The 16,514-nt window shown below is 40.7% G+C and overlaps 1 long non-coding RNA gene across 1 annotated transcript in view; it reads right to left on the reverse strand.

Annotated features, from left to right (window-relative positions):
* Nucleotides 1-16,514, reverse strand: part of LOC119719171 — a 37,236-nt gene that overhangs the window by 17,757 nt on the left and 2,965 nt on the right. Inside the window, exon 2 of the long non-coding RNA XR_005269885.1 lies at nt 2,870-3,028. This is a non-coding gene — a long non-coding RNA (uncharacterized LOC119719171). The remainder of the gene's footprint in view (nt 1-2,869; nt 3,029-16,514) is intronic.

Raw genomic sequence — 16,514 nt, forward strand, 5'->3', positions numbered from 1 at the left:
GATGAAAAAAAATATTTCGGGGAAAATTGCAGTCAAATTTGAGAAATGATGAAAATTGAAATCGGTTTTCTTGCTCATCTCGTTGCTTGAGAAAAAAATATAGGTCCAGAATATTAATTTTAGCATCAGTTGCAAACGTTTTCTCAAAGTCACAAGAGACTTATGGCTCATTTCTTAATAGAAACAACTGCCATGGAGGGCCAACGAACTATGTACTCAAGCGGATTCTGTCAGAATTTGTTGTTGGTTTTTTGTGGTCCATTTGGCTGCAAAGTTCACAATTTTACTTAGCACGTGAAAGATTTGCAAGAGAAAATCAATTATTTTCACTGCGTTGATTTCCACTGCTTTGTGACGGGGTCCACCCAATAACCCCCAAACTCCTTAGGGTTAGGGTTAGGGGGTTAGGGAACATAGCTATTGGGGAACAAAGGTATATATGCACCCCTTTGTGACTTGTTACTTTAACAAATAGTTACTGACATTTGATGTATTATAACTTCTGCTTAGCCTTTCCTAAATGAAAGCCCAAGTCATCGGTACATTTCAGGCTTAACTTTGTTCATTATCCAACGGAGTGATAGTGACAAGGGAAAAGAGCTAATGGACAGGGCTGGTAACCATTACGTCCAGAATGATACCAGCCAACAAATACAAATTCGAGCCGTGCGATCAGAGAGCGAGTTGCCCGTTATTGAAACACCAGGACGACGATTAGGCCTAAGTGAATGTGACTTTGCATGTTGGTGGACTCGTTTCGTGTGACTGTGATGGCCTAGATTAATTAGAGCCAACCTTTTTCTGCCTTCTTTGGCAGACGTGCGGTTTACACACGATAGCTCGTTCTGTTACACCAATCACTAGTGATTCATGTGAGACATTATGTTACACGCCACTTGGAGTGCATAATGTGGCCTTCTAACGAGTTAGACTCAGCCATTGCTTAACTTTGGGCAATATCTTTCTTGGCATACCAAATGTATCACAATTTGTGTTAATGGAGATCGCTTTCCAACTGGATCCAGACGTTTTTTTTATCAATCAGCTTTAGTTCCAATCTCACGTAGATCGTGTTCTAATTCAGGGAGCAAGATCAGAGTTATTAAGTCCAAAGACCTGTTGTACGTAACTCGAGGGGAACGATCTTAATATGAGTTCATGGTATATACGGCACCTATTGCTTTGCTTTTAATAAGACACAAATGAACTTAATGCAAAATCACACGATATAAATTTAACAAACGCGTCTGGAATCGAACCTGACACCACTGGACTGCAGACCCAGTGTTCTACCATCGGAGCGCTAATGTAGGTCTACCAACGGATCTCTACCCACGGTTCTTTGGCGGCGTCATTTAAAGTCAACCTGTTTGTCATGGTTGGTACCAACCAGAAACTAAGGACCCAAACAAGAAACCACACACGGGGAGAATTCGAAACCAAATGTCTTTTGATTCCAGAAATGTAGCTACGTTATCCACAAGTTCAAGACCGTATAGAAATATACATTTGCATGTTGAGATCCAGGAGAGAGCCGCTCCTGCCAAATGATAGTGCTGATGGGAAACAGATTAGGCTCTATGTTAACTTGCACACCAAAGTATTCAGATTACGCATGAAGAACACATATTAACGATTTAAGTAGATCATACATATCAAACCACAGCCTCTCCAGACTATTACTTTCCAATCGTTTCGTCGTTATCACATTTTTTCGAACCCCAATCACTGACCCGGATCGGAATCGTGAATATTCGGACCCTATTACCAGGCGTTAAACAGCATGCGACACAAGATGCCAATGTGAGAAAAGAACGATGACACCTGGAAATGCAGACCCGCGTCTCTGAACACCTGAGCTCAAGTAAACGGTAGATGGTTAATAACCTCGATTGAGGCCTGTTTGGTTACCGTGCGTGGAACTGCCCCTGACATCGATTAGGTATGGTGATCACGGGCAGGCAACCCCTCACGGACGCACCTCAGGCTCAGACCCGTATTACGCCGTTCCTCTCTCCCTCCACTAACGATCAAGTACGTTTTCTGCGTACACATTTACCGTACTTGTGCACCTTTTTGCCCCCGTTCTTTTCCTCACAAACAGGTCTCTCTGGAATGACTCGCGGGTTGAACCGCGTAATCATGATCTATCGAGGACTCGCTTTCAGCCGGTGATTTGAAGAGTATCATCCAAGGATTGTAGGACATACTTCACAATAAAAGTCTCGATCGCGAAAAGGGCTTGGAAGGGGGAATGTTTCTTCAAGCTCAAGCTCGGGGGTACTTTTAATTGGCCGGAGCGATTGGAGGTCATTGCGCCTTCTTACTTTGTCCATGTGAGTGAATTTTCAATTTCTCGACTTATTACCCTCAAATATCAGTGACAAATTTGTTCGCTTTAGATGACTAGCCAGTTAAGATTATTTTCATGGATTTCAGCAAAACTCATGCGGATGTTTTCAATAAAAACAATAATGAATAGCAGTGTGTAATACAGTATTAATCGCTTTAATTCAAAGGCAATTAAAGATGAGTTACGCTACCCTACAGAAAATGTTCAACAATCGTGACCTACGACCGGTGAGATTATATCGGTCAGTTTGATTAAAATTCTAGGCTTTCGCGCAGAGTGACCTCAAATCATTACTGAATCCGTTTAAATGTACAGGTTCAAAAAGGAACAAATAAAACATCTTTAACACTCCACTCAAATTTTCACATTTTGTTTATAAAGTGCAACGGGATGCCAACTGCAACGACGAACGCCACGGAAAGTAATTTTCTAAAATGTGCTGAAATGTAGACACAGCATAAATGAAATGAATATCAGAAAATTTGAAAATGGAGAACAAAAACGGATGACCCTTACCCGTTACGAAGATGCCAAGTTGCAGGTTACCCTTCCCGCGAGTAAAGTCCTAGCAGGAACTGACACGCACTGGTTCAGGCAATCCGTAAACCTTGGCCTCTTGTACGTCAACGTACAGTACACGCTAAAAACTTGATCAGTCACCGACAGCATCGATCTCTGCAGAGACAATGGAGAGACAAGGTCTTAAAAGCATCCAGGCACTGTATAGCCTGGGAACCATACGGAATTGACAAATGGAGAGTCAGTGTATTACAAGGCGGATTACCATTGAGTGAGGTCGCTACGTATCAGACCGCCCTTTGCCAGAAGCCAGTTAGCAAAGCCACAGGCGTACTTTTTCTCACACGCCGAGAAACACCGACAAGGAATCATTCTCTTGCATCCAATGCAAAAGTTCCGCGGCGGAGCAGCGCGCCAAATTGCCCGCTGAATAAATCCCAAGATCGGAAGCGCCTCGGCTCGGCAGCGGTACGCTCAAAGTGCAGGCATGGTGAATATGCGAAGTCTTAACGTCAAAGGTCAAGATGTGATTAGGGAGCAAAAAAGATTCTGTTTTCCGGTCACATCTCGTTCTGAGAGGGTGGCTAGTCGATTTGCTAAATGGAACGGGGCAGAGAAAGCACAAGGGTTACATTAAGATCTCCAGTACAGTATCTAATTGAGCGATACAAATTGAGTAATTTACCAGACGCCGTAGCCCTCTTGACTTGGGCCTTGGGCTTATGTGGGCGTGGTCAGTAAGAATGTTACACAGTGTGATGATGAGTGGTCAGTTCTGCGAAGTAGGCGGGGACATTTCCGCGTAACATGTAAGAAAGGAGTGGTCACAAGATGAAAAAAAAACCACACAAATTGATGTCACGTGACAGTTGGGAACTGCACTAAAATATGAACCCTGACTGAAGTAATATTAAACCAATTAAATGATTAATTAATACTAAGAACACAATTTTAGTTGCTTTTACGTTGATCTTTGAGTTTAAAAAACATAAAATGTTAAAAGTGTACTGTACTTAATATATTAAATTTCATTCACACGAAGAAAATGAGTAAAGACAACATCATTTAAAATTGAGTTAATGATACATAAACTATTTGGTTAATATATCTCCAAAAAAAACAAATTCATCAGGTGCACTTAATTCATTTCAGTACTAAATACTTAAATCCATAACTTGTAGATGGAACGTGAAGTATTTATGTCATAAAAACACAACAAACCCAATTAAAGCTGATATCGATACAAGAGTCCTTAATTATACGTAAGATTGATCAGCAAGTTTGAGTAATAAACACGTAAATCTTAAAGAGTCGGTATAACTTAAAGTCTTTAAGATCTTCAATGATAAATTCAATTTTCAATAAAAAAAATTTTTAATATTATGGTTGTATGTATTTGACATGAAATTGCTTTTCGTGCGAACATAATAATGTAGTTTTTCGGGAGGGGGCTGTATTTACGTCCAACCAACCAGCAGGAGTAGTAAGATGAGTTCTGAGTGTTATGGAGCCTATATTAAATGGCATAGCGCGGCCATCGTATCAGGCACTTCAGTGAATGCGCGCGGAGTCTTGTCTTTAGAACAGTGAGTAAATGCAAACAGTGCACACGTTCTTTCACCAGTGCTGTCGGTATTGAATATGAAAATTCAACTTGGAACTTCGTTATAATGTTTACCAAGATTGTGTTGTGATAAGTGAGGATACCCTGAAGTATGTAGCAACACTACAATTTGGTTAATCTAACGACGTAGCTGATAATTCCATCATTCTATTCATTACTAGATCCCATTTGTATGTGAGCTGCAATTACTTAAATTATAATAAGCTGAATTTACTTATTTGAATTAAGGCAAGTGGGTTGCCTTAAACGTATTAAGTAGATTCTAAATGATTGAATTTAATAAATACTTACTTAAAAACTGAAGTGGCGATAACTTAAAAGTTGAAATGACGTAATCGAATTAAGGTAACAATGTTGCCTTAATTTTATTGAGTAGATTGAAAGATTTTTTTTTAGTGTGAATATCCAAATCTCAGACATGGAAATGGCGAATCTGGTTTTATAAACAATAAAAATTAAAAAAAAAGACACCAACATAATGTTCCTATACCATTAGCGCGTCTTTGAGTTGCATCGCTTACAAATCGTCACTTGTTATCCCTCTATGTAGACTTTGTTCACAAGGAAGCCAATGTCGATCGTGTTCCCTGAAGCTATTTTAGAAATGGTAACTGTTGAATGGAAGGTGCCAGACTATTTTATGATTGGAGTGCGTTCCAAGACTCACTTTCAAATTTTTCTTTCGAATTGTGGCTTAAAACATTAGGGTATGTTTAGGCCTAATCACAAATTTGTAATTATTCATCAGAGCAGACTGGTATTTATTTGTAATTAATTTTATTTCATTGCTTTCATATCTACTGGCAAGTTCCCGAAATGAGGAGTTGACCTCGCTTACAATTTAATGTGGCCGACTCACGAATGAATTCTATTCAAGTTATTACCATTAAGAGAGCAGTTTATGCAATCAACGACGCCGGGATTATTTAAAATGAAAAGCACTGTCAGGGTAAGGACAAGAAAGACCGATGGGAGACTGACCAAAAAAAAGCAAATCTTTATGAGAGTAAATCACCTGATACAAAATATCATGCGTATCAATCTCAAAACACAAAACTGAAATCTGGCACACAAGGGATGATACAGCTCCCAAGACAATTATGCATGCTCACAGTCGATCCAAAAAAGAAATAGAACTCAACCTAGTTCTCCTTGCTGAATCGTACCGTGCGTGACGATTTGACCGAGGCACGGATTATATCGAAGTTGTTGATGTCGGGCGAAACGAACGAGGAAAAAAAGATCGGTACAATTATGCATAAGGCAGCCAATGGCTTTATCTGTTTTTGGTACATATATCTCTGGAGCCATGGACAGCGACTGCGTCTTTTTATCTTTCATAATGTATGTGCCTTCTTTTTCTGGAAAGCTCATGGGTGGGTTTAAGACTCGGCACCGAACCGCAAAGGTATATGGGTTAATGACTTGTCAGGGTATACGGATTTAAGAGAGGTTTTGCCTTTGTGGAGGTTTGTGCTTGCCTTGGGGAGGGTGTACCGACGACAATGAGTAGTCTCGTTCAAAAGGAGTGGACAGTAAAACAAAACTAATCACTAAATACATTTTTAAAGGAACAAAGCCAAGGTGCAACAAATAAATCATTATATTCAATGGAATATCAATACACAAACATCATTTCTGTGTGACAGTGAACTACTAACAATTGGTTGGCAGAAAAGCAAAGTTAAAAGCGACCCCCACAAAACACAAATATCCCAGAATTCTGGCTATTTAGCCTACGAAACATAATCGTCGTCCCGCAACGAAGTTTACAGTAAGAAACAAGGTACCTGAGAGAGCAATCTGTAATTGGATTCGCAGTAATAAATCCCTAAGATCGCCGTTAAGAACTAAAAGCAGACTTAGCTGTTTCCTCTCCATGTACTTACCAAAAGTGCAAAGTAGACCTAATGGTGTTTTTGTATTAACTGCATTACTGACCTCCCAAACGATTGTTTTGAAAGTCCATTTTTGAACTCCGAGTCTAGAAATCTGAATTCAAACTAGTCCATTAGGGTCAATGGCTCCCTGTAAAACCACTGCACGAATCGGTCCCTTTTCCGCCAAACACGGTCGGCAGACATCAGTCTCTCGAACTGATGCATTTTTTTATGGCGAAAAGCAGATTTACGAAGCTAGTTCCGGCTCAAGATACATCCAAGACATTCGTTATATTGGTTTCTTTTTGACATAAATGCGTAAACAAGCTTAATCTCAAGCTCAAATGGTAGTTTCGTGCGTCATATTTTGGTCATTTTGGCCGAAAAGACCTTGATTTATAAAGCCTATGGTTTTCAGTGCGATCTCCATCAGAGTAGCTCCGGTGATAAATACTTAATGGCGAGATGTTCTTAATACGCGTAATGACTGCGGGCGCAAAAAAGTGTATCTTTGAGTTAAATTAAATAGTGTGAATCTTTTCTGCTTTGTCTAAGATTTGTTTATCACACTTCAAACGGAATTTTAATAGGCCTTTAGAAGTCGACTATTACTGATTGTCTATTTCTTGATTTCTTTAAAGATTTCTGATATTGGATATATCATCGACTGCTTTATCGATTTGTTTTGTCGATGAGCAAATGAGGCAGCATTCAGCGGAAGTATATTCGCATTTGGTCCGATTACAGTTTTCCCCATACGGATGGGATCGTCTATGGCCGTGGCCTAGATTTGCTCAACTTTCTGACCTCGGATGATTTAAGCGTCAATAGAGGCGAGACGTGGAGATGCCTTGAACTTCTCAAGCAAAACGGACTGAGACGATTTGCTACGAATGCACCGACCTGGAAAGGAGAAGACGCCCATAAATTTCATCCAAATGGTCGTCATGACATTAGACGGCAAAAAGCTGTCAAAGTTACTGGAAAAAAATCGCGCCAAGTAGCGACATCCACTCCCAAGCTCAAGCGACACTGATTTATGTTTTGACATTAATTGTTCATAATTTGTCCAAACATAGTCCTACTACATGTTTGATGAACGGGAAGACGCTATGGACACGGACCACCAAGGAACTGTGTCTTTGCAATATGTCTCGCCAAAAACGTGAAACGTGAAACACTCATTTTAATACTGTTTCTTGGTACTGTTTATATTTTGTTACAAACTGCTGAGTTTACTTCTGGAAATTACAGTGTTTCAAGTTGTTGCCAACATTAAAGGTTTTTTTTTACTTTGAAATTAACTTTACAATCATTCTCAACTTTACAATGTCATTAAATCATTTTAATGGAACTTCTTGTTGCTGTTTATACTATGTGACGATCTACATGCAATGTTTTACTGGGGTGAAAATAGTTTTATTAAACTTAATCTCCACTTTAATTTTCCAAATTGTTGTCGTAGAGTTTATATTATCCCGTATGCTCAGTACAATATTGATAAATAATTTGTGCTTCTTCAATGCATTCTATTCTCATGTTTCAGATTTACCTTTAAGAACAAGCTTTCTTCAACTCATTTCTTAATTTCTAAATGGATCTGATATATGTCTTTTAATCAAGCTGCATCTTGATGTACTGTTCTGTAAAAACGATCTACGCGAAGGCCGGAAAAAATGGTGTTTCGTTTCCAATCAGTGCAAGTTGCCACGTTCTCCGTACGCGTAGCTCAAGCGAAACGATTTTATCGAGAGATGTCACTGGAGATTAATTGTTCATTATTCTGTACTTACAGTTTTGTACATGTTTGTTCACGGTTGATGGAGAACAAGATGTTAAAAACAGACTTTGGATAACGAATGTGTATACCATTCTTCAACTTGAATACGTGAGCCCATCCATATTTTATGTCGCCGCAAATTAGGAATTTATTCCTTGACATTTTTAAAATAAAAAAATTAGAGTGGTATGATATTTCATCCTTATAGCAAGGACTTCTTCAGAGGCAAATAATTTTGGAATGTTTCTGCTTGATATGGCTTATATTAAATTGTCAAAAACTCAAGCTCCTTATGTTCGTAATTAAATATCCGAATCATTATTTTCTATACGCAACATAATTATCAAAATGTTTGTCCCATGTAACTCAGATTTAACATATGTTTAGAAATCTGAAATTTTCAGATTTCTAGTCATGCTTCAGAATCTAATCGGATGTTACATGTCTTCATTTTTGTGTCTACAAATTATGCCTGAAATAGTTTGTACCATCGCATGTTCCAGATTTCCTGTAAATGATACGGATTCTTCGTTGGTGAGGTAGATAAGGTGACAAATTAATGTCTATTTCAAACATGAATCACATTTCCGTCTATCGTGTCTCTAGAATGTTTACTGTATCGTGTCTTCCTTTAATTAAAGAATGCTGAATGCGCTGATTGCGCCATAAGTTACTCGTGTCTATACCAAGTCTCATTGTAGTAAAGGGTAAAGGGGGACGAACCTGTGTTCACAGGAACGGAGTGCCCATCTCTCCTTCGAAGCGATTGGGCCAGACTCATATGCTGCTGTGGGGGGATCGCTACACCTCCTCCACAGCGAGTCTGTTACCTTCCCAGCATTGAACAATGCCGGTACCCATTCAACACCTGGGTTGAGGGGAGTAATTGAGGTAAAGCGCCTTACTCAAGGGCACAACACGCATGGCCACGGTGGGGCTTGAACCCACAACCTCTCGATCACGAATCATGTGCTCCACCGCTAGACCACACGTGCCCACCATTGTACCGTTATAAAATCCACATTATGTCCACAAATATACAAATGAGTAAATGTATTTCTTTGCTATTAATATCGTGGGGTCCACAAAACGGCGTATTAACCTAGGAATCAATGTGCGGAGGGGTGCCGTTTTCTGGAGGGGGCACACAATGGGTATGATCATACTGTCAAATAATAAGCCGGCGATTGTGGCGATGATGCATTTTTTTTGGGGTACACACTGATGTGAGCCACAATTATTAACAGGAAACTCGGTCACATGTCAAGATCTTATTGATACACCCCTCGCGCGCTCAAATGCAAGCGCAGCACGCGTAGACGATAGCGCGTCCACGCCGCACTTTTTCTTTCCCGCGCTTTTTTTAATGAAACAGCGCCCGCCCCTCATTCTCCCGCCAAATCTGATGATCTCGCCAGATAATCTTCCGACAACATTTCATTAGAACGCGGAACTCTGTCCTTCCGGCGGGCACGGGTTTTGGATATGAGTTTACAAAGGCGAACCTCCGCTTGTCTATTGATGTGACATTGGAGACTAGGTGGTTGATAAGCGACAAGGGGTGAAATTGAATGTTATTTATAGCGCTGTAGGCGCGGGAAAGTGAAACTTGCCGATGGGAAAAGATGATTTTCTCGTTATTAGTGACATCGAAAGATATTTAACTATTAGTAAGTACACATGCCCTTTACTTGTAAAGAAATAGGTCAGTACGGATAAAAAAGGGGGGAAAAATATTCTTCAATCCTGTGGCTGTAATGCTGGCATTCATACGGGAGTGATATTGCCCTATCCACCACTGTGATTCATCGGATAATAACTCCCAACCTCCGGGCTCTAAGCTTCATGATCGCACCACTGAATGTTTTAAGCAGGGGGTGCACGTGGAATTCACACGGTGAGGCAGGTTATGTACTCAGTCTGGGAATCAGTGATCTAAAGCACTTTCGGGTGCTTTTCCGACATCCCCCCAAAAAGAGATACAAACTGCATGGCTTACTCAAATCCTGATGGGTATAATGATAATACAACACAGTTTAGAACAAGCTAAGGTTTTTCAAGACATTTTTAATGTTTCTTTAATAAACACCCTTGAGGAATGCCGATGAAAGCAGATGCTTAAATAAAGACAAAGAATAATATGCTTGATATTGATATCTTAAATACCTGCCGAAGAATTAGACTGAATTCAATCCCAACTCGACCGTGCTTGTGCTCCCCAGAGATCTCTTATCCACTAGTAATTAGCATTTACGACAACCCAAGGGTACAGAGGAGGGCCGGCTCCGGAGGGAACGCCAGGCCACTTCAGGCCATAGACGGGCTGCCGGAGAGCTCGCGCCCCGGGACGCGTTGACCGCGCCTCGCCTTCCCTCCTACTTCTCCCACGAGTGATTCTCGTGAGGTCAGACGCAAATTGGATTTTCCATTTCTCTCTCGACGCATATTAGATAATTTTTGGTTTTAAAATCCTCACACGACAGGACCAGGTACTTCAAAAATGTCAGCGAGCTTAAGTGCCAAAATGTAACCATTATTTCAATCATCTCTATGGTGAATCTCTTTTTATCGGCGTTATCTTGACAATTAATTTCATTATCTCAAAAAATGAAAACATCCTCAACAAACCTGTTGATTGTCACAGTCAGCAGCGATAGCGACAGCAATATCCATAATTCTACTGTCATTGTCATACGCCATTACCTTTGTCTTAATCATAACTGTCACCATCGCCACTGTACTGAGACACTATCAGCTTCATCATGAATTCATCATGGCAATGGCAAATCACTATCAGCTCCATCATGCATCATCATGGCAATCGCGACAACAGCCTGGTCAGTTGTCTTGAACACAATAATTTCACCTTTAAAGTGATCGACACAATCGCCAACGGCATCAGTCCTTTATAATAACAAGGACGTACACCAGCAGCAACGCCAAGACCAACAACAGACTCAATTTAAGGATGAACAATTAACCGATCCTTAAAAGCTTAGACTTCTCTTCGTCCATCTTATACAGCATGCATGACATTAAGGTCCGTCCCCGATTGACCAGACCTAATCTTGCACAGTTACAACCCCTCACAGTCCAATCCACTGGTTAAAGTGTTTTAAGCTGGCAAACTCCCCACCTTCGTCTGCGAGGGAAACAAATCCACCCCGAGTGTCTATAATTAGTCTACTCTCATTAAAGAATCGACGCAGAACGTCCAGAGGTCCTCTTCAGACACTTCAGAGACACTTCAGAAGGATGCTGGGAGGACTCCTCAGTGGAGTTTAATCCAGACAAGAGTGCTGGAAGGTGCTCCTATCTGCTGGCCGGGCAGGAGCCGGTGAAAAGGGGGACTATAACGGGGACACTTGGAGTGTTTTCTGCGGGGAGGGCAATTATGATGTGTGGCAGGGCACAGCTCCTGAAGTTCCTTGATGGTGGTATTTTGAGGAGCTCGGCAAATTCAGTCAAGTGGCGTATGGATGGGAATAGGCCTATTATTGAGTGTCTTTAATTTACTAAAATGTTGAGATGTCGTCATCTTTTTCCTTTCAATCATTTCTTTCTTCATCCTTGCATATTAAACAATTTGCACGTTCGTCGTCAAAACATAAATTACCTCCACTTTGGCGAATTCTCCGAAAGAGACCTTAATTTTCCAGGAAATAAACAACAATAACAGAGGTTAATCACACCCATTCTAGGATATAGCATACTGCTGCCCCTGTTTACTTCTGAAGATGATCGGTAAAGAGCACAACCGCTTTAAATTGTACATCTCCCAGTCCCAACGGGAAAAAAAATCCACCATAGACAACATCAAAGGAGCTTTTCCACAAGATCTAAAAGTATCATCTTCCACCAGTAAATCATCCATTATCTACGCGCATCTCCGTCCAGGCGCCTTCTGGAAGATTAAACTTCCTGCAAACTTGGTAATGCACTCACGTGCGGTGGCTTCGATTCCAAGAACTGGAGCACAACAGGCCATCATGCAATCAACCCATGCGACGATAGATTCTAGTAGTTAAGCCTTACGCATCTAAGGTGTTAGGACCATCACTGTCTTGAGAGCCCTTATCATCCCTGGACACTGGGCCCTGCCCATTACAAAAGACGTCAGCGTCGCATGAACATGTTAACACTTACACCTCACTGATGGGCTGAAGTTCATTACTTTTATAAGCAGAAAATGTAAATTGTAAAATGAGGGTGCACGGACAGACTAGGGGTATTGTGGCTTACTGTTTCTGCTAAGCAACGAGTCTTAATATTAAGCAACTTATGTTTGACGGTAGAATGTCATATCTTAAAAAAAAGTGTATACATGAATGCAAAACAAAATAATCCATGCATCGGAAGGTTTAGCACAGGACAAAATGGGCAAAAGTACACTGCTGTGCAAAAATGTCACATGATCGACGAATTTAACATCGATTAAACTGGTTCCATGCCTCATCAAGCTTTACGATTATAGCATGAATGATATCAATCTTCTTCCCAGGTCGACGAATATCAATAGGGCTGGTACAGTGCGCCTCGACACTTTAGTTGCGTTTATTAATGTGTTCCTTTCAGCAATGAGGACGCTCATAATATACGGTATATTATTATCTTACCAAAATACGGTCAACCGTACCGATGCCAACAAAAAGGTCATCGTTTTTTGTGTAAAGTTCCCGCCGCATATGGTGTGAAAGGAAACTGATGATGTGAAGAAATTTTTCACACCGCAGTGTCGGTGTTGCAAAAATGTTATAATTACAATTTCACACCCAGCTGGTGGCTTGTGTAGCAATATCAAATTTGTGTAGCGCCATCTGCCGATATTCTGCAAGTGTCATCAAAAGACATGCAAATATGCTGTGTACATTTGTTTTTGTTAAATCATTACCAACTTCAACTGTTGTTTGTGTGTCTAAAAATCATTTTTCTTTCCCAGAAATGTTTCAAATAATTTGCTCAAAGTACAAGAATATCAGTACTACCTTTCAGATAGTGAGTAACTTATTGAAACATTTCATAATGCTTAAGAATTCCAGAACCAAGAGAGGGCGCTGTTTTGAATACAAAGGAGGGGCAGTTTTCACGGGTATAAATATGTCAATACCGAAACCTATCTTCAATTCAAAAAGTAAACATTTCCCGAAACCTCACCCGAGTAACTTAAATCTCTACAAACATTGCATTGACCAGCAGTATTCCTTACCAAGATTGATCCAAGCAGAAAACAATCGCAATTAAAACTTTAAAAGCAAACTGGAAGTCGGGCGTGTCAATAACAATTCATGATTGAATCACTGAAAGGTGATTATAAGATCTCAACATATGTAATGAGTGATATGTTCAAACCAAAAGCCTGGTTTGAAATCCAACATTAGTCAAGGAATTATAGATTCCCAAAAAGATGGGTCAAGCCTGCGCAATCCCCGAGTCGATAAATCTACAAGTTCGGCTTCAGCGTTAAGCGGCATTTGATTGGGGGCTACGCGGGAGAAAAGTCCCGTGCAAACCTCGGCGCAAATTGAGCAAATCGGCGCGAATTGCTTCTCGAGTAACGAGCATCCGCCACAGCGTAGTGTTCCAATGCCCGTCGATCGACCTCCTGGATCCGATCCACGGGTCAACACGACCGGGACATCGGGCGGCGTTGTCTTCCCGCGTTGTGCAAATCACTCCAAAACTCTCGCATAACAGAACTCACACACTTTCCCTGTTGACTCAAGAAAATGGGATGGATGCCGCCCAGGCGAGGATTGTTTACCATCAGGAATCTTCCGATGGTTGGTAAGATAGTTCTGATTTAAGGTGGTCTACGTGAGACTGTCGCCAGCCTTTTTTACCTTTACCTATTTAGTGTTTACTTGATTGCACTTTACCAAGGAACGGCAGCGACTTCGGCGGTTAGCGGTCGCGTGAACTTTCTTACGCCCTGCTGACAAAGTTCACGACTTGGATGTTGTGAAAAGACACTTAAGTCTTAAGAGAAGGACTCCAACAAGTCTCGAAAGTTCCAGGTTAATGGGTTTTTGGCACGTATGACTGCAAACCCGGGAGTGTTCAAGCATTCCATACACTGTGTGGACTTCCAAACAAAAGAGCTCCACATAATCCAGGTAGCAGCGACGTTGTGTGGACTTGCCCACGTCCACACAAGGTTCCCCCTCTCTGGAAAACAGGTTTAGAGGCATTTTGGATTAGATTTATCCGTGGCAAAATGAAGAGAAACACTCAAGAGAATCATAGAAAATAAAAATTTGGTTGGAAGAGTTTTCACAGTGTGAGTAAAATTAGTTTTTTTTTCACAGGTTTTTCTTAACTACACAAAAACAAAGGAATGTCCATACTACGTATGTAACGTAAACGTGTGTGTGTGAGCTTGTCTTACATACGCAGTGTGGACTTCCGAACAAAAGACGTCCACATAATGTAGGTAGCACCGACGTTGTGTGGACTTGCCCCACGTCCACACAGTGTTTCCCCATTTCTGGAAAACAGGTTTAGAGGCATTTTTGGGTTAGGTTTATCTGTAGCAGAATGAAGAGAAACACTAAAGGGAATCATAGAAAAAAAATTGGGTTGAAAGAGTTTTCACAGTTTGAGAAAAATGAGTTTTTTCACTGGTTTTTCTTAACTACACGAAAGCAATGGAAAGTCCACACTAGTCATGTGAAACAAGTATGCGTGTGTTTGTAGATGTGTAGACTGTGGAGGGACAAAAAAGTAGAGTTCTTTGATTGAAAGTTGGTGTGGGCATTGCGAACCGGAAAACAGTGAACACTCCCGAGTAAAGTGTACGGTCATTCACACGACGAAGGCACGCAGGAATGAAACAAGGAACAGGGGATGAACAAAGGAAGAAGTTCCGGATCATTGTGGTCGAGCAACTAGACGTCAGGATGTTTACGAATCAGTCCAGACAAAGGTTTCCATTCCTAGCGTCTTCTTTCCATCAGTGTGGCCTAAGGTTATTTCTTGGTAGCCGACATTCATTATTTACAATAATGCACACGACACGCAGCATCTTCAGCACTCCAAACTGCCTTTCCTCACAACAACAAAAGACAGGCGACCAGTCTAAAAACAAAATGCACGGCAATTTCCACGTCATGCTCAGATACGTTTACCGCACAATGACATCTAAATTGCTAACAATATGCCCATTGCTGCACGCACGATCAACCTCTATAAATAAATTACATTACAGTTGATGAGAGTTCAGACGATGAGACAGTTTCATGAATAAAATGTGTTGGGAACTGAATTCTACCTTAAATATTACGATCAGTGGGAGTTTGGCGACCGCCAGTGTATAAAGGCACATATTATAATGGTGGACAGAAACAAATTTTGTCCATATGATAAGCCTGGTTGGTAGGTATGTAGCTGAATGTATGCTAGAAATTGTGTGTGTGTAAATATTATATAGAAGGCAAGAGTTAGATGGTATGATTAAAAAATTAACTCCACAATAATCATCTAATTACTCCTAATTTTACTTACAATGATAGAAAAACTGCTATCAAACATCGTGTTAAATTGTTGTCTGTAAAATGACAATTTGAAGAATACTATAGGATATTTGAGTAGAGCTGCAGATTCCATAAAGTTCATTGAAAATCAAATAAAACATTAATCTTTCCAAAGGTTCATCTCCTTAATTTAAGCTAAAGGTACGAAACGGCCAGGGCAAACATCTTCGGAAGAAACTGAAGAAGATAAGTAAGAAGAAAGACAACAAGAAAGTGCCCGCTGCTATGTACATTAGATTCAAACCAGCCAACCGATCCTGTTAATAGCTCGGTGGTCGAGAGGCAAGACATCTGCACTAGAAGGCAGGTGGTCGTGGGTTCGAGTCCCACCGAGTGATTTTTTCCAACTTTCACTCGGGAGGTAACACACTGAGTATACAGTGTTTATACGTCGGTGAAGGGCAAAACCTAGTTTGATTTACATCACCCGGTACCGCGACGCAAAAAATCCCATCTTATGAAGAAAGTGCCAGATGAGTATAATGGTGATCTGGTTACAGTACTTAGAGGAGCAAAGGAGGAGCTCTTGTGCGTTGATCTGATTTCAACAGCTCTACGTGTAACCGAGATGGGCAATTTGAGGACGATGTTACAGAAGAAAATCGCTTTATACAAACCAACTCGAGAGTACATTTGCAAATATGCTTGCCGCTTGAAGAACCTGTGCTAAATGGACGGTGGACAGAACGTGGCACCTGCTTTACGCCAGAATCACCTGTAATACACCTAGTAGACGCTCATACGAGAGGATATAATGATTTATATTGCGGGTCACTGAATTCCCCTTCTATACACGATTTTGACTATCTTTGTTATATGAACCGTATCT

Source organism: Patiria miniata, unplaced genomic scaffold (assembly GCF_015706575.1).
Source record: "Patiria miniata isolate m_02_andy unplaced genomic scaffold, ASM1570657v1 HiC_scaffold_8, whole genome shotgun sequence".
In the NCBI taxonomy this organism is placed as follows: domain Eukaryota; kingdom Metazoa; phylum Echinodermata; class Asteroidea; order Valvatida; family Asterinidae; genus Patiria; species Patiria miniata.